Genomic DNA, 22,095 nt, shown 5'->3' on the forward strand with positions numbered 1-22,095 from the left:
GGAATTTCCAGCCTCCAGAACTGTGAGAAATAAATGTTTGTTGTTTAAGCCACTTAATCTGTGGTATTCTTGTTATAGCAGCCTGAACTGAGACATTTTTTTATCATGAAACATTATCACTCAGGTGTAACTTTTAAGCATCTATTTGGAGTAGCATCTTTCATCCCCTGCATTATTTGCCTAAAAATACATGACATTAGCCTGATAATATCATTTGAATGCTATGATGAATATTATACCGAACTATGCCTATAAAACCAACTTAGATACTAACATGCCACTTTGGTTCAGTTTACACTGATATTTTTGTTAATCTTTATGATATATTAACTCTTCCAAAACTCTTCTGTCAATGTGGTTAACCATCTCAACCTTAAATAGTTGAATAAGCATATATTATGGGCAGAAGGATTTAAAAGTTAGAGTGGTCCTTAAAGGCCACTTCTAGGCCAGATCCAAGGGCTGCAGAAATGACTGTTCTTGGTGAGTAAAGTAAAACCTCAATAGCAAGGTATGATGGACGGAAGTTTCACAAATATTTAGTACCTTATGTTCAGAACTGTGTTTTGTGTAATACCATTGCACAAAAGGGCAAAAATAATTAACAAATCAATTGGAAGATTCATCTTTCTTCATCCAGGCCACTTGGTTTGATAACTGGAGGGTAGTCAGGTTAGATGTGGTGATATCACATTCATCAAGTTGCATCTGCATGGCCAATGTGCATGATTTCAGCAAAATGACTTGGGATCTGCTGCCCTACAGGGATGCTAGATGCTAGGTAGTGTTGAAAGGCCTCAAACCAAAAATGTGCTTCACATCTGCACATGTTATGCAAGGCAAACACCTTGATAAGTTCTCAGTTTTATGAAAATTGGAAACGGAAAACTTATTGTCTCACAATATGGGGCATTTTCAAGATATAAACACTACATTTGGGTTCTCAAATATTTTAGCTATGCATGGGAATCTGATTTGACTCACTAGATTATTTGCCTAAGTATTCATATGATTGTATAGATGCAATAGTTGGTGTCATCAGTGCTTAGGTAAGAGGAATATGTACTTTGGTTTTGCCATCTATGTGCAAATTTTTATTATTTCCATTCCTACATAAACCTGGAGTAAACAAAACAATTTGATACACACACTTGCACTTCCATATAGTATATACTAATGGCCCTGGTAATGAGTGACAGAACAAGGATCCAAACCCAGCGCCCAAGCTCTTAAACACTAAACGAGAAGCTAGACAGCTGAGGGAACAGGAAGTAGGCAGACTCAGAGCATCACATGACTGAATGTAGAGCCTGTGCTCTAAACCTCTATACTATAGCATGCTTACAACTGGATTTCTCTTTACTACATACTTTAAGGGAGAAAAATTTTCCACGTCTAGTGCACTGACAGTTGCTGGATTGAGATTCTGAAGATACAGAGAAATTTGTCTGGATAGTGGGCCTTGCAGCCAGATGAATGAATTATTCTAGATTAAATTTACTGATCTAAAGTTAGTATTCATTTTTATCTGCTTAAAGAGTAATATCACTGAGTAATATGTACTCTGGGGGAAAAAGCACTACCCCAAAGGAAAAAAAAAGTTCTCCAAATGTCTTATTGGTACTTCTCTAAAGCCTTTTCCCCACAAACATTGAACAAAATATTTGTGCGTTCTCACCTCTCCTTCCCCATCCATCAAAATGCGTTTTATTGGAAGGTGAGCATCAGAAATTTTTGAGTGGGGGTATTTTAAAGTGCTACATTCTAGGGCAGTCTACTTTCTGCTCTCTCACTCCTCTTTCAGAAATATAGTACTTGGGAGAAGAACAAAATGTATCCTTATTTTGCCTGATCAGCTCTTTTAATTGTACCCACGAAGTAAATTCTTATGACACCTCTTATCTTTTAAGAGTAAAACATAGCCTCTTCAGCCTTTGCCATTTTAGAAAATGCTATTACTACCACATTTCTAGAAATATTTTCTTTTCCACCATACAGGAAATTGAATGTCCAATTTTAAATATCATTGTACATATTTTTAGTCCAACCTAGCTCTACATGACACATTATTGAAGTGAGAAATGTAAGGCAAAAAGAGGCTTATATCCTGTTTGCATAACAAGTATGAAATTATTACCTGAATTATTTAAGATGAAAATCACCCCATTGGCAGGCACAATTAAAAGAGTAGCACTTCATTCAGGAGTTTCACACCATTTATTTGAGAGAAGAGATAGTGGAAAGAGAGAGTCAGACACTAGGCACTTTAATAGCATTTATCATCAAAGGGCTGAAATATCATAAGCAGTGAAGGAATCATACTTTTGAGGCTATAAAGTCTATAATATCTATGATATTACCAAGTAAGTAGCAGCTAGATTGTGCTGAATTTTAAAACCAGTGGACTATCTTGGATTTTCCTAAAATTGCTTTTCATTATAATATCGCTGCATTCATGGGATGCATAGAATTTTATATATAACAAATGAAGTATCATATCCGTGGTTAGATGTTGGATTTTCAAGTCTTATAAGCATTTCAGTGTAGTCATTGTATGTACTACAGTTTTTCATGAGGTGTTACTTGAAGTGTCCTCAGTCTGCTGCAACAGAGAAGTTAAAATTCAGGAACTTTCTTAGTAGAACTGGAGTTATTACCTCCTTGTTGTGATTAGCTATGTTTTCTCTCACAGGGAGTATTCAGTACTCGGTATGAGATTTTTCTGGTAGTGGGAGGCACATTTTCAGTGCCACGGTGAATTTATTAACTTAGTATCTGCTGTGAGCTATTTTTATATTTAATACATGTAACCGCAGTATGACACATATTACTGTTTATAAAGAACAAATTTTAAATGTCAAATATTTGCCTGAATTAAACATCTTATTGGTCCATAAAAATAATTCACTGTTGTTTCATTATGCTATAAAGAACAACTGAAAGGAAGGTCTGTCTTGGACCATATCCAGGTAGTTTTTTGTTTTTTTTTTAAAGAAGATGTTGGGGATAGGAGTTTAGTAATTTATTTATTTATTTTTGCTGTGTTGGGTCTTCGTTTCTGTGCGAGGGCTTTCTCTAGTTGTGGCAAGCAGCGGCCACTCTTCATCGTGGTGTGCGGGCTTCTCACTGTCGTGGCCTCTCTTGTTGCGGAGCACAGGCTCAATAGTTGTGGCTCATGCGCCTAGTTGCTCCACGGCATGTGGGATCCTCCCAGACCAGGGCTCGAACCCATGTCCCTTGCATTAGCAGGCAGATTCTCAACCACTGCACCACCAGGGAAGCCCCAGGTAGATTTAATTATTGACATAGCAAAATATCTTAATATTAAGTGCTCATGTCCAGCATTGAAAGCATTATCTTTTTCCCTGAGCCTACTCCTTCTTCTTTATTTCTATTATTTTTTCATTATCAAGGATTTCCATCTCCTGACCCACACATGCCAGTTAATTGCTAAATCTTATCTATTCTCTCCCCTAGTATATTATTTTCTTAGTTCAGGACTGAGGCATCTCTCACCTAGACCATTCCTACAGTGGATATTTCTCTTTTCTTTGATTATAGGGGGATGAGGGGAAATAATGAATTTTACAGATTTATAGGAATAAAGAATAAATCAGAGTAAATAAAGAATAAATTAGAATAAATCACATAATTCTAGGACTAGGAACAGCTTTGAGGATCATATCAAAAAATAAAATACAGGGGGAATAGTGTAAGCTTTTGAGACATGTAGCCAGATTGTCTCCCTGCTCTGCTATTTCCTAGCTGTGTGGCTTTGAGCCATTACCTTAAATGTTGTTAGTCTCAGTTTTCTTGTCTATAAGGTATTAATAATAAAACCCATAAATAGTAAGATATACGCCAGAGGGTAATCGTGTCATTTAAACAATATAACATAGATAAGACATCCAGCAGATCCCCAGGAAGAGGTAGATCCAACCTTTCTTGATTAAAAAAAAATGCCACCCTTCCTCCCATTTTATGTCCTAAAATATATATAAACCCCTCAAAAAAACACAAAAAGAAAATCTCTTAGGAATAGATGCATAGTTTTTTTAAAACAGTTATTCTAAGAAGCAGATTGCACTTTGCCATTTTTGTGTTAAAATATGTTTGTTATATATAAACAAACAGTATTATTCCTTAGGAACCCAGCTTCAACCTTAGAATTTGATTTACACCGCTTTATCATTTGAGAATTTTTCCTGATGTCTAACCTAAATCCCTTGTTTCAGTATCAACCCTATTCCTTTTACTTCATATTTCTTAAGAATGAAACAAGTGCTAAAGTACAGGTTTTCCTGAACTAGAATTAATTTATCTTCCTTATTTGCTTTCTCCTTCAGGAGTTATCTTGTGATGTCTTAGCAAAGCATTATTTTATGGTCTTGCAACATTTGCATTTGTTAGCATTCCATTACAGATAAATATAGTCTTCACCTCTGGAGTGAAGTGAATGAAAAATAGTGTAAGCTCCCATGATGGATCAGGTCAGGGCCTTAATCTAAATTTCCTCCAACACCTTGCCTTCTATACTGTAAAATTCCTTCGGAATTTTATGATTTTTGTTATCTCTCAAATCCCTTATATTCTGTGTGTTCAGTGATTAAGACTTGCAGTTGCTTGTTGTTTAGGTAGATTTTTCTTTTTATGTGTTGCATGAATTAAAAGCATGACCAACTACACACTTGGCTTTCAATCAGATTAATCCTCTTAATAAATTTCTTACATCTTTTGATTCCTCAGAGGTCTGGTTAGTGCTTTTGGATTTTATGGTCTGTGGCTTTATTTCTTTCATCACATTCTTTTGGTATTCTTTCCTAAGAAGTCACAGACCCCTCTTGGACTCCTTTGCTTTTGCTGTTTGGACAAGATCTCCGCAAAAATCTAAGTCCCTAGAGATAAGTTTGGTGGAAAAGGGCACAGCCACCGTAGTGTAGTTTCAGCTGGTTGAGGAGGGAAAAATTTTTTTTCTCTTTTCTTTGTATTGGTCAATAACTAACCCATATGCAAATTGGTGTTGAAAAGACAGTATACTACCCAAATGATTTTTAAAATAAAAATCTGCATTTGTCTAATTCTTTGTCTTCTCTCTGTGTTCATCTTCTTTTTGCTTTTGTTTACTTTAACCTTGGTCCTTTATTAAGAAAATAATCATCACTGGGGAAAAGCATGCATGCTCATTTCATATCTTTTAGTGCTGGGAATATATTAACGTATCCATTTCTCTTCTAAATAGAACCTTCTGAAGTAACGTAGGCAGGATTTGTGTGAAAGGAAACTCATTTGCTTTAGTTACACAGACAGTGCGAAAGAAGTTCTAACATGTTCTCCTGTATTACTTTGCATTCTAAATGAGCACACACGTCCTATACAGACACTCTTATATTTCAATTACAAGGTGATAATCTGTTTTCAGATTTGGTTGGTTTCCTGTTTCCTTACCCATAGATTTCTTTCAGCTTATGTTGACAAAATATTTATTAATTCTCACTTCTTTATTGATACCATTCATGATCCTACTGCTGGCCACTGTCATTTAAAAGCCTATGATGTTTCTAATCCTAATTAAGAAAATTAAATCATGTCTAATCAGATTGAGCTAAGCCAAGAAAGCTACAGAATAATTCAGTTTCACAAACATTTTCTTATAGTCACACACCATTCTAGGTTCTGGGAAGCCATGATGAAGAAGCACAGACTGGGCCCTGAAGGGGCTCAGAATCCAGTGGGGTAGATGGACAAGTAAGCTGGCAATTAAAATGTGTGCTGGTATTGTTGGTATTGTAAGAAGTGCTAGAGCAGGCCTATCTTTTTTTTATTTTATTTTTTATAATTATACCCATGTTGAGATCTATCGTCAACCCCTGCTAGGCCTCATTTTCAGGACAACTCATTTCTTTTGATCTGTTACCTCATTCATACCCTCCTAAAGTTCATGGAGGCTGAGGCAGATGGTATTGATATCTGGTGACTTCTTGGGGAACAAGGGGTATGTCATTTTCTTAGAAACTGGTATAGTGCCTGGGACAGAGTAAGCTTTCAGTATAAATTTATTTGTTGAATCCCTGAATCTCGACAGCATTAGCAATGAATAGCTAGCTGTATTCAGATAAACTTAGGCTAACCTTTCTCTAGGACAGTGGTTGTCTTCTTTGTCCCTCCTCCTGTCATCACACACTCTTACCTTTCACTTAACCAGTGATGGCATGATGGTGCTGACCTAAAACAGACAGACTGCCAGTTATCTCTCCAGCAAAAGTTGGTTTATTTGGGATCAGCAAAGAATGGCAGTTTAGGGTCTACAAGCACGGTGAGCCACATGCAAGTTCCCCCACAGAAAGGAGAGAAGAACTCTTTCAAAAAGGGGGAAAGGAAGCTGGGAAAGCTATGGTAAACAAAAAGTCCAATGGAGAAATTGAGAGTTCAAAGTATAGTGGCTTGTCATTGACTGAGCTCTCGCCAGGCAAGTAGAGGAAGTCTTTCCTTCCTGTTGGGCTCTGCTATCATGGTAGGGCATGAGCGCTTCCCCTCTGTCCTCCCAACTCTATTTTAATTGAGGTTTCTATTTATTAATTTTTACAATGGTCTCTAGTCATTTGGGACTTTCAAACTCCTTCTTGCCCTACTGGCCAGTACCCTTTTGAAGATATGACTTAATTCCCCTTGAGTCCCTGAGAATCCTTCAGAGATATTCTAGCAAAGACATATTTTGATCACTGACTTTAGTGTTTAACCCATTAATCTGGGAATTTCAGACAATATTTTTCTTTTCCAGGGCTAATGGAGGATATTTTAAGCATTTAATCTGGAAAAGACACCACTACCACCACCAGCATTAACATGAACATAACAACTAACAGTTTTTGAATGTATTCTATATGGCAGCAGCATATTGAGTGTTTTACATTCATTATCTTTTTTCCTCTTCACAATTATCAGATGAGGAAAGTGAAATTCAGAGGAATTATGACACTTGTTTAAGGTGACACAGCCAGCAAGTGTTGGTATCTTATCAGTTCCCATTCATCACCTTGCTTGCTTCTCTGGGTTTATTATAGAAATCGCCCAAATTCATGATAATTTTCAAACAATTATTTATGTTTCCAATTGACTGGCTTGGTTCTCACTTGACCTCCAGCAATAGCTCTGACTGCAAATGTATGTGCCACTGAGGTATTTCATGATGTTCATGGCATTTTTGTACATAGGCATTTCCATGCCATTTGGTAGAATACAATTCCTTCATAGAAAGCTTTGTCTTAGGATGATAGAGAAAAAAAAATGATTGCATTCATCTTGGCAATGATTCATCTTGAGAAAAGACTAAGCATTCTATACACAAAATGCAAGTTGTAGCAGAGTAACCTATTGGGTCTCAGGATGCTTCATGAAATTGGGAAAAAAAAAAAAAGCCCTATTTGATTTTCTTACTCTGAGATATCAGGTTTGAGTATAAAGCGTTTCCTTTTTTTGTGACAATGGCAAGAACTATTTGTATAGTACCTTATTCTGCATAGTTTCATAAAACTGGACATTAGGGTCTATATTTATGGGGGGAAAACGAGGAAAGAACAAAACAGGAACGCTTATAGATAAACATTGCTCTAACCTTCCAACAGAGCAGCAAGGGTGTATAAACTGAAACTGAAACATATCTGAATCCATTAGGGGTCTGTGCTTTAAGACTTAAGAGACACTAAAGGATTTCTGAAGCAGAGCAATGACTCTGTAAATCTGATGTTTCTATTAGTTGTAATTTTCATTAAATAGCCTCCCATTTAATTTTCTCTCTTCTGCATGAGCAGTAATTCAGTGACAACTTTTTCAATCCACACAGGTATATTTAGGCACGCTGAGGAATAAAGCTGCTTTTGGCTTATAGTGTAGGCTTCTATCCAGTGCCGAGAACTGATTCTAGAATTTACTTTTCCATTAATAAGTCCTTTCACACCAGGAAAATTATGCAGGGGTTTGTACAGAAGTATTTTTTTCTTGCAGAAAAGTCTTAAGTCGAGCACAGCTATATAGGACTAGATAAATGGAGTGAATCCAGGAGCTACACGAGACATTTGGTAAAGTAAATCAACACAGTGGCAGTTCCCTCTTTTCCAGGGATTCTGAACTTATTTGAACATTTTTTTCTTCCACACATCAAAATTTTATCAAATATATTTTTCAGTGTTACTGTCTGTTCATAGTACAAAGCCCATCTACTAAATGTGTTTATTTTTACTGTTTGTGTTATGCACCCTGACTCGAGAAGTTTGGAGAGAATGAAGGCAGAGGTATATTGAGAAAGAGTCTTTGGGTCATTGTTGGGTACAGCGTAAGGATAAAATGAGAAAGTCTCGGCTGAGAATCAAGAAACCCGTTTTCCCCTGGTTTGTATCATTCATTTATTCATTCATTTATTCGTTCTTTCATTTTGTCAGTCATCGAGTGAGTCAACCAACTCACTCAATGTGTTTATTTGGTTGGGGCCTATGATGTGTCGGGAAATGTTAAAGGCACAAAAGATGCAGAGATGAAAAAGGCAGAACTGGTCACTGCCCCTGAGAAGCTTAAAGTTTGCCTTTGGTGCTAACTGGTTAGATGCCTTTGAAAGAAAAAATTAGTTAATCTCTCTGGACTTCAGTTTCTTCACATATAAATGGAAAGGTTATTAAATGATCTGCTTTCTGTGATTACAGGTCTTGATTAGATATTACACCCTGGTATGACCAACTCAAACCTAAAATATGATTTTTTTATTTTAATAAACTTCTGTTCCTACAGCAACCTCTCACTCCCAGTCCCTGCATTTCCAAAGAGAGTTTAAGACTTATGTTAATGATATATTCAGGCTTTACAATAGGAATATTTTTCACATATTTAAATTCCATACTTTTTATATTTTATTTACTTTGATTTCTTCAGTGGTTGGTCATCATTATTTGTTTAAGGCTTTGGAGTAGGAGCAGCCTTAACTTTCTTATGAAAAAGAAGTTATGTCACTGAAACACATAATAAAAATAGCTAACATTTCTTGAGCACCTACTCTGTGCCATGCCTGGGGCCTGGCATTTATAACCAGTTTTTCATTTAATCCTAGGGATAAAGTAATTTGCCCAAGTCATTTAATAAACAAAGGATGAAGTCAGTATTCAAACCCAGGTCCTCTAAATCTAGAGCCTATGCTTTTAACCGTTGTAGTATAATCAGGTGGAAAAGACACCCAGAGGAGGTGATATTTTGGGAGTGAGTGACCAACCATTCTCATTTGCCCAGGGCTGCCCCTGTATTGGCACTGGCAGTCTTATATCCTGGGATACCACTCAGTTCTGGGCAAACTGGGGAGAAAAGACCCTTAATTATTTAGAGTGATAATAACAGAATACATTGAAGTGGGTCTATCCTTTGAGGCTGAGAAAATATTTAATGAACACTTTACAAAAATGTATTCTGCATTGTGCTATCTTGACATAAAATGGTTTGTTTTAGAGGTAAAGAGATATAAATCGCTCTCATATTTTAATTAAAAGAAATACATTTGGAACGGCAAAATTTTAGGAGTTAATGATAAAATCAACAAAACTCTCCTATACCGATCCTCCATTTCAGTCTTTAAAAAGCAATATTACATTTTTAAAGAAAAATTTTTACAGAATATAATGATAAAGGAACTCTGGAGGACCCTAACTAAAAAATATTTTAAAATGCAAATTTATTCAAAGAAAATAGAATAAGAAATAGTACCTTAAGAAAGAGACAAAATAAATTTCAAAGGGAGATTTTTGAATTATGGCTTATTTGTGATGCTGAACATCTGTATAGTATTTGAGAAATGCTGTCAAATATTTTAGTGAATAGCATCATAAAGTTATGCCTGTGACAGTTGCTTTGAAGCTGTCAGTTTTATAGTGATGTTTGGTATTTTTAAGTTTTAGCCTTTGGTTTAGAAAATTGTTTTTTAATAATTGCTTGCTGAGGACATTATTGATCTCCTGGTGACTAAATTGGTGCTTGTCTTACTAGACTTAGAGCAGCATTTTTCACAGTTGATCGCTCCCTCCACATTGAAACATGGCCTTCTCAGAGATCCCAGGACACCTACATTTCCTGGTTACCCTTTTACCTCAAAGCTACACTTTCTTTTTCTTTTGCTTCCTCTTTCCTCATCTAAACACTAAATGCCCCAGGGCTTGGCCATCTGGATTTCTTATCTTTTCTATTTACACTGACTCTTTAATCTCCTCTAGTTTCTTGGCTTTAAAAAACATCTTTATATTGAAGATACCTACATTTCTTCTTCCAGTCTAAACTTCTTCCCTGACCCCAGTTTTGTGTATCCAGCTGCTTAGTCAGCATCTCCACTTGGATGTCTAAAAAGGTCCTTAAATCTAATATGTCCCAAACTAAGCCCAGATTTCCACCCTGACTCTTGCTCTTCCAGCAGTGTTGTCCCTTGCAACCCTGGGAATGGCAACTCCATCCGTTTAGTTCCTTGGGCCAAATTCCTTGAAGTTAGCCTTGACTCCTTTCTGCTCCATGCATTCTCATCACCTCTGTCAACAAATCTTGTTGCCTCATTTTTGCCATCTAACTATTTATGTCAGCTTCCACTATCACCCTATTCCAAACTACCAATATTTCTCACTTGAATTATGGTAATAACCTCCTAACTAGCCTCCGTGCTTCCTCCTGAGGACAGCAGCCAGAGTGATTCTTTATAGATATGCGAGATCATGTCACTCCCATGCTCAAAATCCTCATCATACTCAGAGTAAAAACCAAGGGTATCATACTGGCCTCTAACTACACACAATCTGAATTTCCAACATTCTCCTCTTCTCCATATTCGCTCCTACAACTCTTCCCCTAGCTCTCTGCCCTTGAACCACCTAGGTCAAGTTCTTGCCTCAGGGATTTTGCACTGTATTGTTTGCACTTGAAATGGTCTTCTCCCAGACAGCTTCACAACTCCCTCTCCTGCTTTCTTCAGTTTTCCACTTTAAAGTCACATTCTCAGTGAGGCCTTTCTTGAACTCTATTTAAAATTGGACTCACATACTTCGTCACCACCAGCACTGCCTGTCTATTTTCCCTGATTTATTTTTCTCATAGGATTGCAACCATATTTAGTCCAAACTTGACCATGAATATCGATACTATAATTTTACCAACAATGCCAGAATTCTACCATAATGCAGTATGGTAGATGTAACCTGAAGAATAAGGGTCGAAAGATACTGGCATATTACCGAAGTCCTTTCTGTCACTAGCAATTAGTCCACTCCATCATCATGTCATATGACCAAACTATCTCCCAGTGTGAGGCCACTAAGGTTTCAGGTTTCCATTTGATCTTGTCAGGTTCCAAAAGCAAGTCTGGCCTCAGGAATATTTCTGGTATCTGGCAGAATTGACCTAAGAGACCATATTGTCTCTTGCTCTAAGACTCTTTTGTTACACTGGATTACCCTTATTGTATAATTCATTTATTCATTCCTTGACCTTCAGGTACTATCCCTCTTTCTTTCAACTTAAAGTCAAACGTTTCCTCTTTGGAAGGAATGTTAGGCTTGGCCATCCTAGTGTAGATTGGAGGCAGCAATGATAGTCTAGCAAGTGCTTCTCCCTTTATTCATTTCCATCCACATCAGGTAGGATTACTCAGGTAGAGAATGTGTGGACTATCTCAACCCCTAGGCTTATAGCTGTATTCACTGGCAACCCTAATTTTGCCATAGGGGGAAAAGGCACCATTTAGTCAATCAGGACCTTAGGAATTTGATACAAATCTTTAAAAGTATAGTCACAGTTTCTGCTTTTATCAAGGATCATTCTTATGGTACCTGCAGTGGAAGTCCTAGTCCTGTCACCACTGCATCAGATTTGTGTGTAGGCGAGGGAGTTGAGGTGACATGAAGAAAAATAAAATAGTTGAGGTTATTTGGGAAGAATTGTATAGTCATACCAGCATCCTCCCTAACCCCTTCTTCCCCCAATTCACCGGAAAAGAAAGTTCTCTTTTCTGAAAAATTAAAAGTTGAGGAATCTATCTTGCCCCCCGCCCATGCTGAGTATAAGCACACACTTGTTATGGTGTGCAAGCTAGCCCTTCAGGCTGATATATTGCCCCATTTTAGACAACCCATGTTTCAATTGCCCATTTCAATTCTCTATCAAATCATTACTCTCAGTATGTTGTATCTCTGCCCATTGTTGGACATTATGGACTGTAGAGTATTTCTTGGTCTGAAGAAATGTGACTCAGTTTTTTCAATTGGTGCAATATCTTCTGTTCTGTTTCTTTTATAATACTTTGAGTATTTACATCTACCACTGGATTCAGTCTAGAGTAAGTACCTATTCCTGTTAGTGCTCATTTGTAGCCGCCTGGGGCTAATGGCATCAGTTCAACTTGCCAGTTATTTGCAAGTTTGCCTTACCCCCAGGAAGTCTTCCCCACAAACATCTGCAGTCTCTTTGTCTGTTTTTGGCAAACAGAACAGTTTTGGTAAACATTTTATGCCTCAGAGGGTATAAGAGGAATATGTCTAGATACAGTCCATCTCTGCATAGCTGTAGTATTCCCATGACCACTTATTTCATGAATCCAGGTGGCCACCTCAGTTGAGTACACCAGAATATCTGCTCATCAATTCTGATCAGCTTCCAGTCCTGCAAGGGGATTATTCTCATGAGCATCAACATGTCCTACTTTTTAATGCATTCCTCAGATTCTCATAAATGATTCCCGTAGGGCCATGCAGCAAGTTGGCATCCCCTAACAGGCTAGTTTTCCATTGTCCTTTTGCCTGAACATATGGCCAGGATATTGGCTTCTGCCCATGAGTGGTAAAATCCCAAATGTAAGGATAAAAATGGTGCAATTCAGCCCAACAACCTGATTTGATCTACCTTCTTCAGAGTGGTGGCCTTCCAAATAAGATGCTGTCCATTTCCCTTGGAACTACCATGCATAAACCAGACAGCTCTTTGTTAGTCCAGCAAGAGCCGTTCATGGGCACCACCCAAGTAGCAATAGGGTCAAGCATTTCCAAAGTTGACGCTAGGGGAAAAGAGCCTTCCTGCTCATTAATATCTTCTTGCATTCCCCCAATAGCATGTTCTCCTATAAACCATTTCAGTTTTCTTTTGGAACTCTTCTGGGCATTGCCTTCCTATTAGAGCATCTCTAGGACATCATTCAAGATATTAGAGGTATTTCAGTCTTCAGGATTATTTTATGCCCTTCAGGCATAGGGGCAGTCTCATTAAAAACCCAATATCTAGCTAATTGTTTCTCAAAAGGACATTTTCTGGTCTGAAATCCCAGTAGTTATTGCTGGATGTTGCTCACAGGCTTTTGTAATAAGCACCTATCTATGTTCAGTAGACAGTTGTACAAATAATTTGTTCATACCAACACTCCAGCTTCTATTCGACTCTCTTTCAAAGTAATAATTTGCATGGGCTCAGGCTATCTTATTGGTTGCCATTTAGTGTGTCTAATTAATATTGCCTGTAGGGTAGATTTACATACCTTCAGTTTTATACTAGGTAGGAGAAATGTTGGGAATGTTCCCCAGTAATATAATACATTCATCCCATCCCCATAATACATTCAGGTAAAGGAAGTGCTACTACTTCACATAAAGTTTGTTCAAATATTGCAATTTTCATCCAAACTTCCACCTTAATCTCTCAACTCTTAAATTTCTATATCTTTTCAATTTAATTGCAGCCCGTGTTAGGGTTTCACCAGTGGGTTTTGATACCAAAATGCATAGGGCTCCCATGTAAAGGAGTCCCAGAAATGTCTTTTCTCCACTCGCTGATCCTTTTACCCATTCATATGCATAAGACTTTGAGTCAGCAGTGGAAGGGTCAGTCCTTGTTCTGATTAGATTGCTTATGGGATCCTTGCCCAAAGTAGGTTGAATAAAGCAGATCTGTTGAGAGTAGTTTAATGTTGAGGGACCAACAGGGGGCTACTACTGGTCCACCCAACCTCTGAGAGTGCTGCTTTAAGATCTCTGTTTTGACTCCATCAAAGTCTGCTTTATTCATCTGACTTATAAATAACTTCTTTCTACTCTGTTGGGATGAGCCCCTTGGTTCTCCCCCTTCTCTTTCCCCTTTGTTTTACCACATCAATGCTTAATTTACTCACTCTGTCTCTTAATAACCATTTAAAGATTTCCACTCTGCTGGGATGAATCCACTGACTTTTCTCTTTGCTTTTCTCCATTGTCTTGGAAATCAGTCTAGCCTTCTTTGCTGTCCTTGTTTTAGCATAACTTTTCTCTTTGGCAGTGGCTCTGAGGCTAGCAGTTCTACCTCAGGCTATCTAAAATCTAAACTTGACCTGGTGTCAGGGTTCTACTCCAACACATTCCTTTGGTAGGGTGCCTGAGATAGAGGCTGTAGTTTGAAACAGCCAGAATCTAAACTTGATCTGTCTCTTAATTCTGTTTTAACCATTATAATAACTGATAATAATAACAACCAGGGAATTGCATATTTTAAATTTTTAGTTACTTTGCATTTCCTTATGTACCCAGTGAACTAACTCCCTGGAAGTTAGATCCAGCGTTTCTAAATTCCATTGGTAAATTTTACCTTCAGTAACTAACAGCATATCATGGAATGTTGTGCCCCCGTGACTACTCAGGAATCAAAAATTCCTTATACCCTACATGACAAGAGCACAGCAAGTTGGTCCTCCGTCATCCCTGCTATAGTCCCTGAAGTGGTCTGTTCTGAAGAACTGGGAGAGCTCTGCATAGTCCCATTTGCCAACATTATTATTGTGATGTTCAACGTCAAAAACCACGTTGGAAGTGACCTTCCCAATGTATACCGTATAGGTTAAATATTTTAAAAAATAAAATGTTTATTCTGAAAAACATGACTCCTAAGAAATATTTAAAATTTTAAACCATATTTTAATGTAAATATTTTACTCCTTTGAGCATTCAGAAATGCTCATGAACTCTAAAGTTTCAAATAATCTTGATCTGTCCTTAACCTAAGAGCAAATTTCTATGACAAAGTAATAGATTATTGGTCAGTTGAACACTAATCTTGTATTCTAGTGTCAACAGTATATCAGTCATCTTTCCATTTTGGAGAATTTTAGCCTTGTTCTAGGATGATGTAATTCTCTCATATCCACGAAGTCTAAAAGAATCATATAATGTTAACTTATTGTTTACCCAAGACAGAAGTAAAACAGTAAAATTCAGTTATTGTTTGTCATTTGTATCGTTTCACATGTTTTTCTAATTTTTACATAAAAGGAATCCAAAAGTCTTGGATTGAGACTATAAGAGAGCACAGTCTTTGGAAAAGTTCATAATAAACAGACAAAGCAAACACCAAATTCATATTTTATTGATATAAAAAATGAACTCTAGTGATCTTATTGTATTGGGTGAATTTTTCAGTTATTTAGATACTTGTAGAAAAAAATGATTTAGACGAAACAGTAAGTGAGTAAGTAACTGAAACAGTAAGTAAAAACCACTAATACTAGAAATGAAAATTAAAAGCAAAAAATCTTCAAATTTTAGTGCCAAAGTAGCCATTTCCTTCTTTTTCTCCACAATTTCAGGAGGTTTTATGACAAAGTTTCTCAACATGTGGTTCTCAGACAAGGATGAGCAGAAATGCAAATTCTCAGTCCCATCCCAAACCCACTGAATCAGAAACTCCCTGTGATCCATGCTGTAACAACCTCCAGGTGATTCTGAGGGGCACTGAAGTTGGCGAGCCAGTGCCTCAAAGTGATTGGCTCCCAGGATGCTCATAGAGACAGCATGTGCTTTTTTCCTGGATTACTTTACCAGGAGGTCCACCCTTCCTTCTCAGTTTTTAGCATTTCCTACAGGGTAGGTATAGATCCAGTCCATGTGTTAAATAGTCCCTGTTAATGAGTTTTGTAAAGTCACATTCTGACAACCTGGATGGCCAATGTGGGAACACTGGGTATGTACAGATTGAGTTTTAAGCGGAAATGTCCAAAGGATTTGCAGAAAGTCCTCTGAATGGACAGTACAGAGAGGGTAAACATGGTGACTCCTGGGGAAGTACCCCATCCTGGGAGCTTAGACCAGCAGTAGTACTACCCCAAGTCCAGCATGGAGCCCAGTTAAGGTGAAGGAGGAAGGACTAGCAGCACAGGCAGACATCACATCAGCTCTGTGAAAGCTCGGATGTCTGTGTTGTTCAACTTTGTAGCCCCAGTGCCTAGCACAGTGGCTGGTGCATAGTAGGTGCCATGAGTAAATGCTTATGAACTCCAGGAATAAGAACAAACAAGGGATTTTAAAAATACAGAAAAAAATTTAAAAATAGGGAAAGAATGTAATCAAACTTTCCAGGACTAGTAATATAATAATAACTAGACATTAAAGAATGCTAAAAGTCTGTTCTTTATAATACATAGGCAAGAAATTAAATGCCAACAATCAAGCTTACAGCATTGAGACTCTGGCCCATAGGTGCCTGTCCAGACAATATTTACCTGCTCTCTGTATAAGGAAAAATGAGTCTTGAGTGTTGAATGAAAACTGTACACTATATTTACATTAAGTTGTAATGTTTGTTTAGATATTAAGTTTACTACAGGGTTGGAGATAACATATGATTAAGTGGATTTTGAGCAAATTCTTTTTGTCTTGTTTCAAGCCCAGATGAGGAAGATATTAAATATATAGGATATCAGGAAACTTTACTGGCTAGGATGAATTTTTCTCTCGTATATACTGGGTTGAAACTCATGAAATTGCTGTTTTTGTAGGTCCGAAATGATTAATTCTTGGCAATATCATATAGTTCCACCTAATAAAATGAGGTTTTAGTAACTGATACTTTTTGGAAATTATGTAAGTTTCAAAAAAAAAAGTGTCATTGGAAGTTATGCAGGTTTGGTTCAAAGTTAGAAGTCTCACAAATCAATATTTGATAATTGAATAACAGCCCTACTTAATACCAGAATCACAGAACTTAGTCACTCCAAATTCTCAGGATTTTGAAATTTCTTTCATTTATTCAAGGGCTTTTCCAGGTTTTTTTTTTTTGCATTTTGTTGTGATAGTGGTATGTAATACTGGGTAGGTTTCGTATAAAGTAGCCTCAATCCTCCACCACTCCCCATATACACATTCCTTCCTATGTGATGTTGCAGCTCCTGCCTCCAAGGGAAAGTGTCTACTTCCCCACCCCTTGTACCCACCTTGGCCTTGTCACTTGCTTGGTTTAACAGAATGTGGTGAGGTACCACGGAACCAGTGGGGAGCCTTGTTCTCAAGAGGACCTGTGCATCTCTCCTTTCTCTCTTTGGACATCTGCTACTACCATGTGAACTAGCCCCACCTAGTCTGCTGGAAGAAGGAAGACTAATGGGGACCAGAAGATTTTATTCCTTTAGTGACAGATATTTGCTTCACATTTATGCCGCGGTTGTTTCATTTCTGAGTAAAAAGCATATTTCATTTTAAAGCAGAAACAGAATGTAATCTTTCTGAAGCTGTAGAAAAGGCAATTAAATTCAATACATGAACTATTAACAGTACACATAACTCAAAATGGTGACAACATGAACACCTATGATGAGCTTATATGTGTCTAGCAATGAATGAATATTGTGGCTGAGAGTGATTCCAAGATGCTTCAGATTTCAGAGATAGAAAAATAGATGCAAAAAGTTCACACTAGGTAAATCTGCATATAAAGGATAAAATACTTTAAAAAAAATTTGGCATCTGGTTTGAAAGTGCTGAAGATACTGGATTTTACGGAAACTTTCCTTTCACAAGAATTGAATAGCTAAGGATTGAATAGTAAGCCTGATTTTAACTAGAACATTTAAGTATAAAGTGTTTCAAAGAACTAAACCAAAGGAGAATTGACTAGAAATAGACTAGATTTGGAAGCCGGGCAGAGGTACCAGCCTGAAGAAATCAGATCTTTGCTCATTTGTCACCTCCTTGGAAAGGGCATCAATGACCTTTTAACCCAAATAGTAACTCCTGTAATGCTCTGTCCTCTTACACTTCATAACACTCACTATCACCTGAAAATTTGTTATACACACAGCTTTATTTTCTCCCTCCCACTAACTTTATTGCTGTATCCCTAGAACCTAGAAAAGTGACATCTAGTAGTCACTCAATAAGTTTATTGAATAAATGAATTAATGATTGAGAAGCATAACTAAGCTCTATCTAGCCCACATCTGTGCGTTGATTTTGTACACACGTTTGTCTCATTGCTTGTAGTAAAATAATTATGTTTAAGTCTTTAAAAAACCTTGCATGGGACTTTGTAACTATTGGGATAACTCACACTGAAGAAAGAAATGAGCAAGGACTTTGGGGGAGGGTATTGTGGGGAGTAGTGGTGTATATGTGTGAGAGGGAGAATGAGAGGTACATTTCTAAAGTGAACGCTATTGAAATGCATCCAGTATGCTGAGAGAGGCATTGAAGACGAGTCTTATAAGTATACTGGCATCCTAGGCTTCAAGGAGGCGATGGCATTTGAGCTGAGTCTTGTAGATGAGGTAATGCTCCACATGTTAGAGAAGGAGTTTCATCTAGAATTATGTGCAAAAGCAAAGGGACCACTGTTGGAAGGCGTCAGGAATGTTCTTGATCATGATGTATAATCCTTCAACTGTATTTTTGGATATTTGGTTGAGGGTTTTTGCATCTATGTTTATTTGAGATATTGGCCTTTAATTTTCTTTTCTTATAGTGTCCTTGTCTGATTATGGTATCAAGGTAATTCTGGCCTTGTAAAATAAGTTTGGAAGTGTTCCCTCCTCTTTTTTTGGAAGAGTTTGAGAAGGACTGATATTCTTTTTTAAATATTTGGTAGAATGGTATTCACCAGTAAAGCCATCTGTTCCTAGACATTTTTTTTTAATTGGGAGGTTTTGATTACTGATTCAAACTCTTTACTACTACTTATTCTGTTTAGATTTTCTCATTGTTATGCTCTGAAACTCCAAAACCATATTAAATAATTTATAATTTTATACTATCATAAAAAAGATTTTATTTTTGCTAGTTGTGTGTGTTTTTCTTTTCTTTATTGAGGTGAAATTTACATAAGATAAAATTAACCATTTCATACTGTACAATTCAGTGTTACTTAGTATATTTATAATGTGCAACTAACACTTCTATCTAGTTCCAAAACATTTTCATTACCCTAAAAGAAAATCCTATGCCCTCTAAGCAGTTACTCTCCTTTCTCTCCCCACTGCTAGTGCCTCGCAACCACCAATTCGCTGTCTCTTGGATTTACCTCTTCTACCTATTTTATATAATGTAATCATAAAGTAATTATCTTTTGTGGCTGGCTTCTTTCACTTAGCATGATGTTTTTGAGGTTCATAAGCGTTATAGCATATATCAGTGCTTCACAATTTTTTATGGCCAAAAAAATATTCCATTGCATGTATATATCACATTTTATTTTTCATTTCATCCATTGATGGACATTTGGATTGTTTCCATTTTTTGGCTACCATGAATATTGCTGCTATGAGCCTTTGTGTACAAGTATCTGCTTGCATACCTCTTTTGTACTTACTGTATTTTAAAGTCCTTTCCTTGTTATTAAATAATCGTCCTTTTCTACTGATACGAAATCTGTTTATTTCTTACATTCTGATTTAGGGTTCTATTCTGCTCTATCATTTTTTTAAATTCAAAACTATGATCCTTTGAGTTGGGAGAAATTTTGTATTTTATTTTTCATCACTTGTTTGAATAATTTTTCAATATTTAATGCACATGCTAAATTTTACATTTGTACCAATATTATGGAAAACTTGCCTATATTCTTTTCCAAACATGTGAAGAACCGTTTGCTTTCTTAGTTTCTGTCAATCTCAGGTTTTAATGTAATTTAAGTACTAGATTGTGATTAAAATAATTTTCTTTTTTACATCAATTCTTACACATCAGATTATTGGTTAAGAACCTTTACCAAATTCTCTTACTGCCCTTCTATGACTCACTTGTTTGTCTTCTTGAAAAACGTCCACTAGCTTTGCTTTTTAGAATTAGTAAATTTGTGCTAAATTTTCTATGTCCTCTTGTCTAAAAATAATGGTTTTTCTGGGTATACAATTCTAATTTTTTTTTTTTTTTTACAATTCTAATTTAAAAGCTGTTTTCTCTTAGAATTTTAAGCTTTGGCTCCTTGTCTTCCTGTTTCCAGTGCTGTCAATAGCAACTTTGTGGTCCATATAATTGTACTTTTTAAAATGTAATCTTTTATTCCCCCATTCTCTCTGGAAGCTTTTTAGTATTCTGTCTTCATACTTGTTCTATTTTTAGGTGTGAGTTTTGTTTTTGCTATTATTTTTCTTTTTGCTCCCAAAATGCAGGCCTTTTTAGTTGTAAGAGTTATATCTTTCTTCACTACTAAGAAATTTTCTCCTGGGTTTTTTTTTTTTTTAAAGCTTGTCTCTCCCATCTTCTCTCTACTTTCTTGTCCTGTAAATCTTATCAAGTAGATATTGAAACTTTGATTTTAAGGCAGACATAACAAACTAGTGACTAAAAAGATAAACACAGCTTGCAGACTTAGTTTGTCTAATCTGCACAGTTTTGAAAATAATTGATTCAGATATTTTAAAATTAGTAGATTTCACCTAAGTATATAAATTTCTGGTATTTTTGGCAAATTGGAAGATCTGACAAATTGAACTTTCATTCCTAAATGAAAGTAATTGGCAAGAAATAAGAGCCTCTACTCTTAGATGGGATGCACACATTCCAGGTTATCCATGTCATTTCTGCTCCTGTTTGTCCTCCTGATTTTAAGCTCAAGTATCAGCTGCTATGCATCATCATCCTTGTGCCATTTTTTTTTTTTAACTGGAGAGAGAGATTCTCGATTTGTACATTTTTCAAAGTAGACATAAGAAAGAAAGTACAATTAGTTTCAAAAATAATGAAAGATTATTCCTTAGTGGAAGTAAACAGTTTTCCTATATGTTGATAGTGTTAACTAAATGTCTGTTGAACAAATAGAATGGAAAATGCCATTATATATATATCTCTAAAAACTAAGGATTATGATAGACCTACGGAAAGATTCATGATGAAAAACTTAATGAACTGAAACATGGACTAAACTTTCCACAGGCTTATTTTTTGAATACAAATGCATAGATATAAAGCAAGTTATTTTGCTATGATATGTTGCTATGAATTAGGTTAAAAATTGCCTAGATAGCATTTTTATTACAGTTGGTAGTTTTATAAAAGAGTATCTATTGAAGGCAATAGAAATTATATGTCCTGAACAGAAACCATCATTGAAAACATAAGGCAAACAGGAGATAGGGCTAAAAATTTACAGTCTGTGTTGGAAGAAAAAAAGTTAAGTCATTTATGGCTTTGTTTCTTCTAGCTGATGATAACACAACTATATATAATGCCAGCTATTTAGATGTATATATTCATCATCAGTAAAAACTTAATATGACTGAATAACATTTGGAGATGATGACTTTGAGAGTCACAGAATTACTGTGTTAAGAAAAGTTTAATGTAAATTGGTCAAATAAGTAAGTGTATATATAGATGGTGCTTAAGTGGTGATCTATGTTAGATTTTTAAATAAACTTAATTAAAAGCACTAACATTTTGCAGAGACATAGAGCTTATGTCTTTGGATTCCATTATTATTTAGAAATAGTTTTGTCAGAAAAAAGAACAGAGCATATATGTAAATTTCTTTTCTTAAAAATTTAAAATATCTTCTCATTTCAGAATAAAAGCCAAGACCTCACCATGGCCTATAGGCTTCACAATTGTGTGTACCGTTCTCACACACACTAACCTCTCAGACCCCATATCCCAGTGCTTTTTGCCTTGTTTAATCCACTTCAGGCATCTTAAGGGCCAGGTGTACCTCTGCCTCAGAGCCTTTGTACCTGCTCTTCCTTCTGCCTGCAAAATTCCCCCATAAATAGCTACAGGCTTGTTCCTCTACCTTATCTGGCTGTTCCCCAAAGTGTCGCCTTCTCTGTAATGTCTTGCCTGGTCAGAGAATTTAACACTGAACCTCCTACCTCTG

This window comes from Globicephala melas, chromosome 14, assembly GCF_963455315.2.
Source record: "Globicephala melas chromosome 14, mGloMel1.2, whole genome shotgun sequence".
Classification (NCBI taxonomy): Eukaryota; Metazoa; Chordata; class Mammalia; order Artiodactyla; family Delphinidae; genus Globicephala; species Globicephala melas.